Source organism: Dermacentor variabilis, chromosome 4 (genome assembly GCF_050947875.1).
Source record: "Dermacentor variabilis isolate Ectoservices chromosome 4, ASM5094787v1, whole genome shotgun sequence".
Classification (NCBI taxonomy): Eukaryota; Metazoa; Arthropoda; class Arachnida; order Ixodida; family Ixodidae; genus Dermacentor; species Dermacentor variabilis.
Window position 1 is genome coordinate 205843488 of NC_134571.1, and position 14937 is coordinate 205858424.

Sequence of the window (14937 nt, forward strand, 5' to 3'; positions counted from 1 at the left end):
AACTGCTAGAATGGCCTTGTTTATAGGGGTGCGCTTCCTCCCTGGCGGGAAGTCGTTTTCTAAAGGTTCGCTGTAAAGTTTCCACGCTTTGCGTTAGCGCGGCAAGTTGTTGTGTAATAGCAACGAGTTGTTGTTGCATTTACGCTACTATTCTGCCGCGTTCTGCATCTTCTTTTTCCAAATCTACTTGTTCTTTTCGAATTTCTGCTATTTCTTTGAGAAAGTAGGCAAGCGTGCTGTAATTGGTTGTTTCGTGGGTTGGGTTTCGCTGGTGTTCCTGTATGCAGCTTTCCTGACCATGATTCTTGTCTTGCATGTGACTTGAGTGGGGTTATGAGGAGGATTAGTTTTGTTTTTGTCGTCAGTACGGCCCTGAGGAGTGGGAGCTGGCGGACTTACATCTGCCCGTGACCTCCATGCTCCTTTAACTTCTGCACTGCCTTGTTGAGGTTTCTTGTTTGCCTTGTTCTTGGCGTTGTTAGTTGGTGGTGTAGTGCCCTTGTGTGGTTCTCGCCTAGTGAGGTGAGGTAGGCTGCCGTAGTTTTCGGAGCGCGTCAGCACGTTCTCAGGTGTTGGTTCTCTTAGGCAGTCGAAGCGATTCTGTGTCTTCAGCGTTGGGTAGTTGGTGTCGTTTTTAGGTGGTAGCTTATTGCGGTATGCTTTCGGGTGTCGATTGCTCGTGTTTTCTTTCCTTGACGTGTGTTGCTTGCGTTTTTCGGCCGCCAATCTCGCCATGCGGTCTGCTTGTTGTTTCTTTAGACAATAGGGATCTCTTGCCCCATGAGGCCCGCCGCAGTTCGCACACTTGATTTCCACTCGTGCATTGTTCTATCCGGCCTTTGGTCCGGTGGAAATTGAAGCCCGCCTTGTTCACACCGCGCAAAATTCCGCGCGTTGGGGCAGACGTCGGCTCGATGCCCAATGATGAAGCATGTTGTACACTGGACCGCGTTGGGACGGAATGGTTGTATTTTGGTGACTGATCTCCCAAGTAGGGCTCTCTTGGGTAGCTCTGGTCCCTTGACAGTGATGAGTATAGCTGTTGATCGGCCCAGTCTTCTCGCTGCTAGGAGTTCCTGATCTTCAAGCGTTATGACTGTTGTCAGTTCGTCGTCCGGGACGTCAAGCAGGAGCCCTTTAACTACACGCCTTGCGTTATCCGGCTCATGCGCCACGTATGCTGTTATTTCGTGTTGTTCCCCTCCGAACTGACGACGTCTTGAGGGCGGCGAGCTTCTGCGTCGCAGCCTCCCGCCGGCTTTCCGCAACTACAAGGTTCTGCAGCTGTCTAATTTGGGTAGCGACGTCCCGAGATTCGGTTGTGGGAAGTGCAGCTGCTGCCGTGATGGCAGCGCTCACATGGTAGGGCATGGCTTCTCTTAAGTTGATTTTAGTCCCCAGCCGCAGAATGACGATCTTGGGCTTGGCGTGGCGTATCACGGTTAGAATAGTAATGAATTCTTCCTCACCGTTTTGATCTTGTGGTTACATGGCTGCCTCTTCGTCCATGACGCTTCAGGCGTTGACGTGCCCAGCCGCCGGCGAGGCTCCGGCGGTTAGGGTTAGCGACTCCTTTTACACGTAGTCTTCGGAGGAGCAACCATAAAGCTTCGAAAAACCATTCAACTCACCTCAAATTGCGTCCTGAGGTGGCGGTCCACTACGCGTTGCTTTGTCGAACTCATGGACGTCATTGAAGCCGAGGATGCAGCGAGGGGAACAGACGAGGCAGGCAAGCAGACGGGGCCACTCGATTCTTCAGCGTCTATCGGCGGAGACGCCCTCACTGGGGATGGTTCAGCGAGCCAACAACTAGCCTATGACTTGCCTAGTTCAAACGAGACAACCGGAAGGGATGGGGAGAACACTCCGGAGCCCAAGGTCGTCGAGCCCAAGGGTCCGAACGAGCTGCAACCGGACAAGAGTGGTGCCCGCATGCTGACCAGCGTCGCCGCTGCGGCGAAGCGTTCCCACGCCCAAACCAGCGCCGACGGTTACCAGACAGCGACGCCTGGAGCCCAGGAGCCCCCGGCAAAGGCGCTTCAAGGCCGGCGTTCATTGTTTCGGCCGCGCCGTAATGTACCGGTAGAGAAGCGTGCCGGAAATTCGGAGTCCCTAGGACACGCTCACGTTCTTCCGCCGGACCGCACTGGCTGCGATGGCGGCGTCTAGCCTCGTGCTAGACGCCAGAGGTACGCACCATATTGCCGGCCTCTTCCCCTACTGTTAAAATGGCTCCAACGTGTCCGTTGAAAGTCGCTACTGTAAATGTTCGACGACTGGCAGGGAAAAGAAAGCAAGGCCAGCTTTACCGGATTATAACGGAGCACGACATTGATGTTCTAGCCGTGCAGGAGACGAAAGTCGATGGTGAAGAAGAGACCGGCGTTATGGTGCCGCGTTTCACGTCTAGGTTTTCTGCCGTAGTCAGACATGCCGTGGGCACATCCGCTGGCTGTGTCCTTTTTGTTATGAAGTTGCCGGTGCTAGAGGTGCATGCAATTTATTCGTGTGTGTCGGGCCGGTGTGTTGTCGTCGATTTTTCGTTCGACAACGAGTGGCGTATTGTGTGCTTGAACGCGCCCAATAAGGTGGATGAAAGGGCTCAGTTTTTTCACCACATTGAAGAGCGTCTATGCAAGGGAAGACAGCTCATAGTAATGGGCGATTTCAACTGTGTCCTCAGTGCACGGGATAAAACAAGCGTTTGTGGGCTTAAAGACAAAAGCACTGAAGTGTTGTCGCAAATTGTAGTGATCTGGGACCTTGAGGATGTGGCAGAGTGCCTCGAAGGAGTGCGTGCTGTGAAGTACACGCGGTTTGAGGGCTCTAGTGACGCACGGCTCGACAGCATTTATGGATCTGTTGACATTCTTCCGGAATGTACCAGTTACGAAGTAGGGCCAGTGTCGTTTTCTGACCATTGTTTAATTCAGTGCTGCATAGGAATTCCAAAGCGAGGTAACGCTTTCTCATGGTAAACGTGGAAAATAAATAACAAGCTTCTTCAGGATGAATCGTTTAACCGAGCAGTAAGAGAAGAAGTAAGGAAAATAGACCCCAGTAAAAAGCTTCATGTATGGCAACAGTGGGAGCTGAGTAAGGAAACCCTAAAAATAAAGGCAATAGAGAGGGCCACCTGTATTCGTTTCGCAGAGAAACAAAAAGAGACTGAGTTAAAGACTCTTCTTCATAAACTGCTCAGGCAGGAATCTCAGGCACCGGGCAAATGGATAGAAGACATAAGAAAAGTGAAACAACAGTTAGAGCTACTTGAAGAGCAACGCTATCGGGGAGCCCTGGTGAGGGCAAGGGCTGAAGACACAGCTGCAGGTGAAGCGATTTCGAAACGAGCGCTAGGGTTAGAAAAAGCACGCGCTGAAAGGAACCACATCGACGGAATAGAATGGCGTGGGATCTTATCAACAGACACTGACGACATCAAAGCAGCTTTTCATGAGCATTACCAGACGCTTTTCTCGTACCACAAAGTAGACGCTACCACATTTGGGAAGGAATTTTTGCGTGCTGTACCCCGACTGGACGACGAAAGAAAACAAAGATTGGAACTTGAGATAACAGAATCCGAAGTGGAACAGGCCATAGACAGCCTAAACCCCGGAAAATCGCCTGTTCCAGACGGCTTTAGCCTCGGTTTTTATAAAGAATTTGATCACGAAATTAGCCCTGTATTGAATGTAATCTTTAACGAAGCTTACAAATGGAACACATTGCCTTTGTCTTATGGGTTATCACACACAGTACTCATTCCTAAAACTGATGATGCAGCGAAATTAAGATATGTTATGGCGTATCGTCCCATAGCACTCACCAATATCGAGCATAAAATCTTTATGAAGGTATTGGCGCGAAGATTGCAGTCAGTGATACCGGACATCGTCGGGCCTCACCAGACATGTGGGATTAAAGGCCGTACTACTGTTACTAATATTCACAAAGCGCGCAGTGTACTTGAGTGCTGTGATGATTGTAATAGTCGGATTGCCATTTTACAGATTGACCTCGAGAAGGCTTTTGATTGCGTGGCTCATGAAATCTTGTTTGCCGTTTTACACTACGCCAATCTCGGATCTGTAATCTGCGAGGGGGTCGCCGTGGCGTACCGTAACTGCCCGACGAGATTTATCGTGAATAAGAGTTTGGGGGCTCCCATTAGGCTGCAAAGTTCTGTGCGTCAGGGCTACCCCCTCAGCCCTCTTTTGTTTTGTGTCTACATTGAAACGCTGTGCATGAAATTGATAGAAAGCAATAGAATTACTGGATTTAAGCTACAAGCTGTAGAAGTGAAGCTGCTCGCTTATGCCGATGATGTCGCAGTTTTCGCTGAGGATCAGGTGAGCATAATAGACGCTGTCAAATGTGTCCGTAAATTTAGCCATGTCACTGGTAGTGCAGTTAACTGGTCGAAGTGCCTAGGCCTCTGGCATGGATCGTGGCCAACGAAGCCAGATCATTTCGCCAACGTGGAATGGGTGACGACCCCGGGCAAGTACTTGGCCGTCCCGGTCTATGCCTATCGTGATAGCGAGCAGTACTGGAAAGGGCAGGTCAAAGACACACGTGAGAGAGCTGAGACGTGGAAAGGCACTAACCTTTCTATTTTTGCCAGAGCCACCGTTTGTAACGTTTTCTTTATCAGCAAGCTTTGGTACGTAATGCTGGTGTTGCACTGTTCACGGTCAAATGTTGAGAAGCTACACAGGATTTTTGCCGTCTTTTTCTGGGCGTCGGAATGGGCGTGCTGCAGCCGGACCAACTTGTTCCGGCGGGTAAAAGACGGGGGGCTGGGACTGGGCCATCTCTTTGTACGGCAGTTGGTAAACCGGTTCTGGTTCTTTAGGGACGCAACGGACCCTTTCTCGCGCACGGTATGTCAAATGAGGCTGAGTAGAAGGCTGCCAGAGTATGTTGTTTCAACCGAAGCGTTTTCGGGAGGGATTCGAGGTTTTTACGACGAAGTCGTATTGAGTGTCACATTTCTTTCAGTGCGCTTTTCGAATGATTACCTGTCCGGTCTGAACAAAAAGAATCTGTATTGTGCTTTGTGCGACATTTTCTCAGTGCCGTTGTACAGGTCCTTGTACCGTGGAGGTCCAAGCAGCGATGTTTTAAAAAGAGTGAAGAAAATGCAGGTTCCGCCAGCAACAAAAACCTTCTTCTTTAAATTACACACTGGAACATCACTAGTTAAGAAGTTTTTGGAGGGAAAGAGAGTATTTTACCGTGGGGAACGCACTGTTTATTTTGCAAGCAGCCAGAGACAATAGATCATGTTTCTTTAAACTGTTGGGAAGGCGTGCTCTTCTGGGATGTATTGCGGAGGACACTAAAGAAAGAATTTCCACTAGATCCGTATGGAATTCGTTACTTAAGCATAGATAATGAGGATGGGGTGCCTTTTGATCTATGCTCTTAGGCGTCCACTGTATTTGGCGCGCGAGAATGGCAGGATACCATGTTGATAAAGATGCGCGGCCTGCACGAATGTATTTCAAGGAACAGATGCACTGGTTTGTCGCTCTCCATGAAGCGACAGAGGAAACCCGAGTGGCTCCCAAGAGTGTAACCGTTGGTGGATTTGCGCGAATTTTGATTACACTAAGCCAGTACGATACTGGTTGAATACGAGCGCACCCAGCAAATCTGTATTGCACTTTGGTTTATGTTACGGTAATTGTTGTCTCTTGTGAAAAGTTATGTACCAAAGATAAAGCACCCGCCGTGGTTGCTCAGTGGCTATGGTGTTGGGCTGCTGAGCACGAGGTCGCGGGATCGAATCCCGGCCACGGCGGCCGCATTTCGATGGGGGCGAAATGCGAAAACACCCGTGTGCTTAGATTTAGGTGCACGTTAAAGAACCCCAGGTGGTCAAAATTTCCGGAGTCCTCCACTACGGCGTGCCTCATAATCAGAAAGTGGTTTTGGCACGTAAAACCCCAAATATTAAAAAAAGATAAAGCAATAAAGAAAACAAAATCGGCCGTACCACGCTGAATACGCCGGTTCTCGTCCGATCCCCTAAGCTAAGCAGCATTGGCCTCTTTCAGTACTTGGGAGGGAGAACACCGCGTGCTGGTGGCACCCATCCTTTTTTATTGCGTGCTTTTGTGACTTCTTTTTTCTTTTACACTAACGTGTGGGTGGTTGCATTTACTGTTACTTACGTTCAACTGGAGCCTGCTGATAGAGCCAACGCCGAAGTGTAAAACCAATATGCAGGCCACTACACGATATTGTACGCGGAATGATGACGGTGCTAAGCGGTATACGTAATGATGCAAAATTTAGTCGCACAAGCTTCTAACCGCTTACCTATCACACCCGCATACAGCTCAATGACAACGCATCAATAAAGTGGCCCTCTGTGGGCTACAACGCGCGCGAAAGGTTGCGCTCGCCCTCTTGTTTTTGTGAGCACGACAAGCACGCACGCATGCACCGAACAACCAAGAAGGGAGTAATCAACGTGCACGACGCGTGCGTGTATTGTTCACGGAAAGACTGCCGCGTACGTGCTGTAGCAATACATTCGGCGAATGCACAACATAGCACGATACAGGTGCAGTCGTAAACAACGCATCCTTGCCATCGGCCATACCACGCTCATTCTGCTTCCGGCAGCCGAGCTGAGCGGTCAGCAGAATCATGGGCTCCAGGTGAGGCGTGACAGCGGCCACTTTTGGTCGCGGAAACAGGATCGCCGGCGACGATAATGATTATCCGTTTATTCTGCCTCAGCTGCCGAAAAGACGAGTGGCATATAACACCGTGTTTTTACACGGTAATGTACGTGCCAGACAATACAAGGTCCAGGATTTTAGAGACGCCCTACTGCCGACGCTACTGATGCCGGACGTGGTAAGCATAAGGGCGTACCAGATAAACACGTCTGGGCGGTGACCCTGATCGATGCCACTGCGACGAAACGCCTTATGGCCTTCAAAGAACTGCAAGTGAAGCGACGACGGTGCGTCATCGTGGACCCACAAGACCAGCAGGTGAAGGTTCGGCTTCACTGGCTGCTGTACGGCGTTGCCGACGAAGACGTCCGGACTGCGCTCGCGGCTTTCGGCAAGGTGGAGGAGGTAAGCCGGGAAAGGTGGCGCGTCCATGGCACGGGCGACAAGACTTCGACCACCAGGACTGTGCTCCTCAAGCTGAAAAGCGGCGTCAAAGTGGAGGACCTTCCTCATCAGGTTCGCGTCGGCGGAGAGTTGGCCTTGGTGGTCGTGCCCGGTCGACCCATGCAGTGCCTGCGCTGCCAAGGCACGGGGCACGTCCGCCGAGAGTGCAAAGTCCCGCGCTTTTCCAGGTGCAGACGTTTCGGCCACGTTGACGCTGACTGCGTCAAATCCTACGCAGCCGTGACAGGACCAGCAGCGAGGGACGTTGCGGCTGAACACGTCATGGACGTGGTCGAGATGGAGGACGCCGCCAAAGGAACCGGAGACTCGGTTTCGACAGGGACACTCAGAGGTTCATCTACCGCCGGCGCAGAAGGCTCAGTAGCTGAGATTGCCGAGAAGGCGGGCAAGCCGGTACAGGACCTCCCTACAGTGAGCCGTGCTACGGTGGGCGTTAACGAAGAGGCGCCCGACAATGACACGACGGCATTGCTGCAGGACAAGGACGTCAACGACGGTGAGCGGACTATGACTCTCGGGGCCCCAGTCAAGCGCCCCCATGACGAGACCAAAGAAAGGGACGGCGGTGCGACGAGCACCAGCGAAGGGCCGCCGCCCAAGGCGCCTCAAGGAAGGCGGATGTGCTACAAGCCAAAGCGGAATCTACCACCTGAAAAGAAACCTGCGGGCAAAACGCCATCGCCTAACGACACCAACAAGCCGGGAGGTCCCGGAGGCGGCTAGCCGAGGGCTAGTCGTGAACGGTAAGCACCATGCTCCGGGCCTGCTTTTCTCGCTAGTTTAAAATCGCTGAAATACCGTCCCTTATTATTGCCACATTGAACGTGCGAGGGTCGCTAGTCGCAGGCAAAGCCAGGTCCTACGGTTGGTCACTGACCACAAAATAGACGTACTAGCAGACCAAGAGACTAAGGTTGACGGAGAGGAGCAGAGCGGGAGCATGGTGCGACGATTGACGCACAGATATTTTGTGGTGGTTAGCCATGCGGTAGGCACGTCCGGGGGGTGCATTCTGTTCGTTAAGAAGCTGCCTGGACTGCAGATTCAAAGTGTATTTTCCTGCGAATCTGGAAGGATTGTTTTTTGTGAAGTTTTGATCTGTGAGGTTGAATTCCGCGTCATATGCGTGTACGCTCCGAATTCAGTGGAGGAGCGTGTCTTGTTTATTTAGAACCTTTCTAAGTATGTCCATTGTGAGAAGCGTTATGTTGTTAGGGGACATTAACTGTGTGTTGAATGCCAGAGACAGAGTGGATAATTTCGGTGTGCTAGAGAAAAGCTGTAACGTATTATCAAAACTAATAGCGGAAAATGAACTTGACGATGTTTTCGAGTGTCTGGAAGGGGGGCGGGAAGTGACTTTTACTCGTTTTCAGGGCAGTAGTCACGCACGACTGGATCGAATGTACATTTTATTGGACACGATTCCAAGATGCCATAGTTATTGTGTAGTGCCAGTGTGGTTTCCGGACCACTGCCTTGTAAAGTGTCACATAGGTGTAGTGAAAACGAAACATGCTTTTAATTGGGATCTGTGGAAAATGAATGCCTTGTTACTAAATGATCAGGGGTATGTAAAAGCAGTAAGGGATGCGGTTATTGAAATATTCTATGATGCAACGGAAACAATAACAGAGAAGTGGGAATGGTTGAAACAGAAGGTTAAAATTAAAGCCATAGAAAGATCGAGTTGCATAAAATTTGAGAGGGAAATAAAAGAAAAGCGCTTAAGAAGTCTGCTTGAGCAGCTGATAATGCTTGAGTGTAGAGAGCCTGGTACGTACAAAGACGATGTGCGAAACATCAAGGAAAAACTTGAACAGTTCGACAAAGAGCGCTATCTAGGTGACATCGTGCGTGCGCGAGCAGATGCACCAGCGGCAGGGGAGACGCCCACTAATAAGGCGCTTGGTCTTGGGAAGGCGCATGGACGGCGAAACCACATCGATAAAATTCTCGTGAAAGGAACTGTCGTTGAAGACGATGAGAGCATTGGGCGAGCCTTTTTCGAGTAGTACCAGTCGCTCTTTGCATATCAGGAAGCGAATGTAGATGGTTTTAAAGCGCGTTTTCTCCATCGCATGCCGTGAATAAGTGATGATTTCAAAGAAGGATTAGAAGCCAAAATAACTGAGGGGGAAGTCGAAAAGGCAATCGACGATTTGAACCCCGGAAAGACGCCTGGACCTGATGGTCTCTGCACTGGGTGGTATAAGGCATTTAAGAGAGAATTGGCTCCATTGTTGGCAGATGTATTCAATGGCGCATATCAGCAGAAATATTTGCCCCCTTCCTTTGGAAAAGCGCACACCATACTAATACCCAAGAGTGATGAAATAGATAAACTAAAATTAGTGTCATTCTATAGGCCAATATCCCTAACAAATGTTGATTACAAGATATTTATTAAGATTTTAGCTACCAGACTCCAAGGCGTCATCAAAGAAATCGGAGGCGTCATCGGAGACCAGGTGTCATTGGCGTCATCGGTGTCACAACGCGTCATCGGAGACCACCAAACTTGTGGCATCAGAGGGCGAACTATTTTTTCTAACATCCATAAGATGCGATGTGTGCTCGAGTGCTGTGACGTCACCGGAGGCGGCGTTGCAGTTCTTCAGCTCGATCTCGAGAAAGCTTTCGATTGTGTCGCTCATGTTATTTTGTTTGCCATCTTGGATCACGTTAATGTCGGTTCCATCATCACTGAGGGCGTGGCCTTGGCGTACAAGAATTGCACAACCAGATTAATTGTTAATAAGTCTCTGGGATCCCCCATTAACATTATGCGTTCAGTGCGCCAAGGCTGTTTATGTAAATAGAGGCCACACACATGGCCTCTATTTATATAGAGGCCATGTGTGTGGCAATTAATGAAAATGACAAAATACGTGGTTTTAGATTAGCAGCGACAGAAGTGAAGCTACTGGCGTATGCAGATGACATTGCAGTGTGTTGCATAGATAAAGCAAGTGTAACCAAAGCAATATCTATAGTCAAACACTTCTGTGAAGTCACGGGTAGCAGACTAGATTGAGCAAATCCCTCGGGCTGTGGCATGGGGATTGGCTTTCCGCACCAGACTATTTCGCGAATGTGACCTGGGTGAAAACTCCCAAGACGTATCTCGGTATTCCCTTAGGCAGTTACAATAGCAGTGACGAATATTAAAGCAACCAAACAAGTGAAATTAAAGAAAAAGTAGACAAATGGAAAGCTACTAACCTGTCTGTTTTTGCAAGAGCGACAGTTTCTAACATCTTTTAAGTCGCCAAGTTATACTACGTTATACAAGCGTTATATTGTTCTAGAGTAAATGTGCAAAAGCTACACAGAATGTTTGCGGTGTTCATCTGGGGTTCAACCTGGGAACGGTGCAGTCGAACAAATTTGTTCAGAAGAGTGAAGGACGGGGCCATCGGGTTTAGCACATCTGTTTGGTCGACAACTAGTAAACCGATTTTTGTTTTTCCACGATGTGCGCAGTCCTTTTTTGCGCACCGTCTGACAGCTCAGATTAAACGACGCATTGCCGGCACATGTTGTCAGCACGGCCGGCATGACCGGAAGACTTCGTGGCTATCTTAAGGAAGTGGTAGACAGTGTGCGTTTTCTTACTGTTCGTTTCTTCAATTGATTACCTGTGTCAAGTGAAAAGGAAAACGCTGTATAAAGATGTGAGCATGGTATGGCCGATGGCAAGGATGCGTTGTTTACGACTGCTTCTGTATCGTGCTATGTTGTGCAGCCGCGGAATGTATTGCTACAGCACGTACGCGTCAGTCTTTCCGTGAACAATACACGCACGCGTCGTGTACATTGATTACTCCGTTTGTGATTGCTCGCTGCATGCGTGCGTGCTAGTCGTGCTCACAAAAACAAGAGGGCGAGCGCAACGTTTTGCGCGCACTGCAACCCACAAAGTGCCACTTTATTGATGCGTTGTTATTGAGCTGTATGCGGGTTGGATAGGTAAGCGGTTAGAAGCTTGTACGACTAAATTTTGCGTCATTACGTATACCGCTTAGCACCGTCATCATTCCGCGTACAATATCGCGTAGTGGCCTGCATATTGGTTTTACACTTCGGCGTTGGCTCTACCAGTAGGCTCCAGTTGAACGTAAGTTACAGTAAATGCAACCACCCTCACGTTGTGTAAATGAAAAAAAAACAAGACGTCACACAAGTACGCAATAAAAAAGCAAAAAGGACGGTGCCATCAGCACTCGGTGTTCCCAGGTGGCCTCCCTCCCAAGTACTGACCGTGGCCTCCCTCCCAAGTACTGACCGAGCCCAATGCTGCTTAGCTGCGGGGATCGGACGAGAACCGGCGAGTTCAGCATGGGATGGCCGAATTTTTTTTTTTATTGCCGGATTTCTCCTCGTACAATGGACAGGAAATCTTGTTGGAATTCGACATACATACACTTAGGTTGTATTAAAAACGAGACTCGTACTTTGTCTCGTGTTGTTAGGTTAGTACGGCTCTTGGGTTAGCAACTGATCAAACACAGGTAGCCATTCTGGAGGATCGGAAAGTGTCCTGTAGACGTCGCGGACGTACATAATAGCGTCTCTGAAGTACAGTTCTGACGATTGTGATTTAACATTCTCGTGTCTTAGATCCATTCGAGTCTTCCATACACTGTGCATTGTCAACAACATCAGTAGATCACACGGTACGTCCCCTGTCTGATCAAACGGCAGAAATCGAATCCCGTGAGGTGTACGTGGAAGTTGCTTTTTGAGTGTCCTTTGTAAAATGTCCCACAGAAAAACAGTCTGAACAGTCTAGAAATACGTGCTCGATGGTTTCGGACTTATTGCATATTGTACAGTTAGTACTCCAAGGGACAAAAATATCTTTTTCTTTAAGCCAGGGTTTTACAGGGAGCGTGCCGGTGTGAAGAAAGAAGAAAAACGTCTTGGTCGACCCTCTAACAGGCATCTTTTTAACGCGACTCAAAACATTACGCTCTCGTCCTAGTACATAAAAGGAACGATAGTTCGGCACAGGACACATCACATTAAGCAAGTCTCTGTACAATTTTTTCTTTGTTACAGCCGAGAGATATTCAGTCGGAAAGTGACTTTTCAAAAAACGAAAAGCATCAACGACTTCTTTCATAAACCCTCTCAATCGAACATGATTAGTAGAATACGATGACACTACGTATTCGGGTAATGCCTTGCTCAAAAACACTTGACAAATACTCTGCAGGAAGGCATCGTTCTGTTGCCTCACAAAAAGAACCGTGTAACAACTTGTTTAAGAAATAAATGCGATAAGCCCAGCCCTCCGTTTTTAACCAACTGAAATAAGTTCAGACGACTAGTACTCTCCCAGTTCGACCGCCAAATAAAGACAGCAAACAGTCTGTGTAAGTTTTGCACAGACATCCTTGCCATGCAAAGCACTTGCATCATTTAGAAAACTTTTGTTACGATGAACATATTAGACACAGTTGCACGTGCAAAGATTGAGAAATCGCGTCCGCCCCATTTTGTTGTTTGGGATTTAACCCGGTCAATTTCACCCGCCCATTGGTCTTTGTTTCCGCGATAGTGTTCCAAAGGAATGCCAAGGTATTTGCCCGGCGTATAAAAAAACCTTATACCTTCGAATTGAGTCGGCCTCTCGTCCCATTCACCGTGCCAGAATCCTAGGCATTTTTGCCAACTAATGACAGTTCCAGTTAGGCTGCAAAATGTTTTTGCTTCCTTAATGGCACTTTCGATGCTTTTTTTGAGTTCGGCAAAAGATTGCGATGTCGTCTGCGTATGAGAGGATATTAATTTCGTTGGTTAAGAAGCGATAGCCGCATATCGATTTGTTGTTCAGAATTTGTAAACACAACGGTTCAAGATATATGGCGAATAGCAGGCTTGAGGCTGGGCATCCTTGGCGCACACTAGACCTTACTGAGATTCCTTCCCTAAGCGTTTTGTTAATGATAAGCTTAGTAGTACAGTTATTATATGCCATTTTCACGCCTTCACTTATTACGCTGCCTATGTTAACTTGTTCTAGCACTGCCAACAGTATGCCATGTGCGACTTTGTCGAAAGCTTTTTCTAGATCTAGTTGAATCATTGCTATCTTTCCGGAAAAAGCTTCGCAACCTTCTAGTATGCTTCTGGTGGTATGTATGTTTGTGAATATGCTTCTTCCTTTAATCCCGCATGTTTGATGTGGGCCAATTATAGCTGTAATTACTGACTGGAATCTTCTTGCTACTACTTTCATAAAGATCTCGTAATCTACATTTGTCAAACTTATGGGCCGATAAGACTCTACTGACTGCAATTTGGAGGGTTCATCGGTTTTAGGAATTAGAACTACGCGACTTAGTTTGAACAATGGAGGCATTTGTTTACTATCGTAGGCTTCTGCTATAACATGGTATAGTATTTCTGCTACTTCATTCTTTTCGGTTTATGAAGGATACGGGCTTGGACAAGCGGCTGTGACAGTGATGTCGCGTACCGCGCAAGAGTAACGGACTGTAACTGACGATGTGTTTGCTGTGTTATGTGCTCTCTCTCTCACTCTCCTCCTCCCATCTTTCATCCCCCCCATCCCGCTCCCATGTGTAGGGTAGCAAACCGGTTACGCTACACTGGTTAACCTCCCTGCCTTCCTTCTCCACATTTTCCTTCCTTCCTCCTTCCTTCATTCTTAAAACTTTATAGAACGCTGACCTGAGGCCGTCTGGCCCAGGCGTCTTTCCTTTGCTCAAATCTTCAATTGCTTGTTTGATTTCGTCTCTAGTAATGTGTCTTTTAAGCTCTAGTTTAATATCCTCGTCAAGCCTTGGCATTTGCTTGCCATAGTCTTTTATAAGTATATCATTTACTTGCACTTCTTTGCCAAGCAAACTACGGTATCGCTCTACAAATGCTGTTTCAATGACGTTCTTATCTGTCGAGACTTCGTTTTGGTAGCGAATTTCATATATTTCGTTTATTGTTGCATATTTTTTTCTTCACCAATCGCCCTCTTAGTTGGTCTTTCGCCTAACCAAAGCCTCTCTGAACGCGCTCTAATAACAGCGCCTTTATATTTTTCTTCTTCCATCTGTCTTTTAACATCGTCGACTTTACTTTTAAACAAACCCGGTATTCTAGACTCGGCGTTCAAAAGGAAATCAAGTGTGCACTGTAGTTTTTTTTCCTTTTGCTTTTCTTTGTCGTAGTATGCATGATCTGTCTATTGCACTTAGTTTAACGTCGCACTTGAATTGTTCCCAAGCTTCGATGAAATTTGTGTGACTGGTGGACGCTATTTCCAATTTCTCGAGTACTACTATTTGGACAAATGTGTCATCGGTTAAGAGCTGTTCATTTAATTTCCACAGTTCCCAGTTGAATGAAGAGACTTTCCGCTTTTTACCTATTTCAAACATTACGAAGCTGTGATCACTAAAACTAACATGTTTCACGGCATAGTTACAGCACATAGACAAACATCCGAATAGATATAAACGTGATCTAATCGTGCGTGGCTTTCGCCCTGAAAGTGGGTAAATTGCACTTGATTTCCACGGAATATGTCCCCTACATCGACAAGGCCACATTCATCCGCCAACGCCTTAAGCTGTAGGGCACTTTTGTCCTGTACTGGTTCATTCTTAACTGAGTCTTCGGGCATGCAAATACAATTAATATCGCCAAGCAAAATGAGTTGCCTGTCACATTTTAGAAAGCCAGCGACACAATAAAAAAACGCTTTTCTTTCTGAAATTTGGTTCGGCGCGTACACGCATATAAT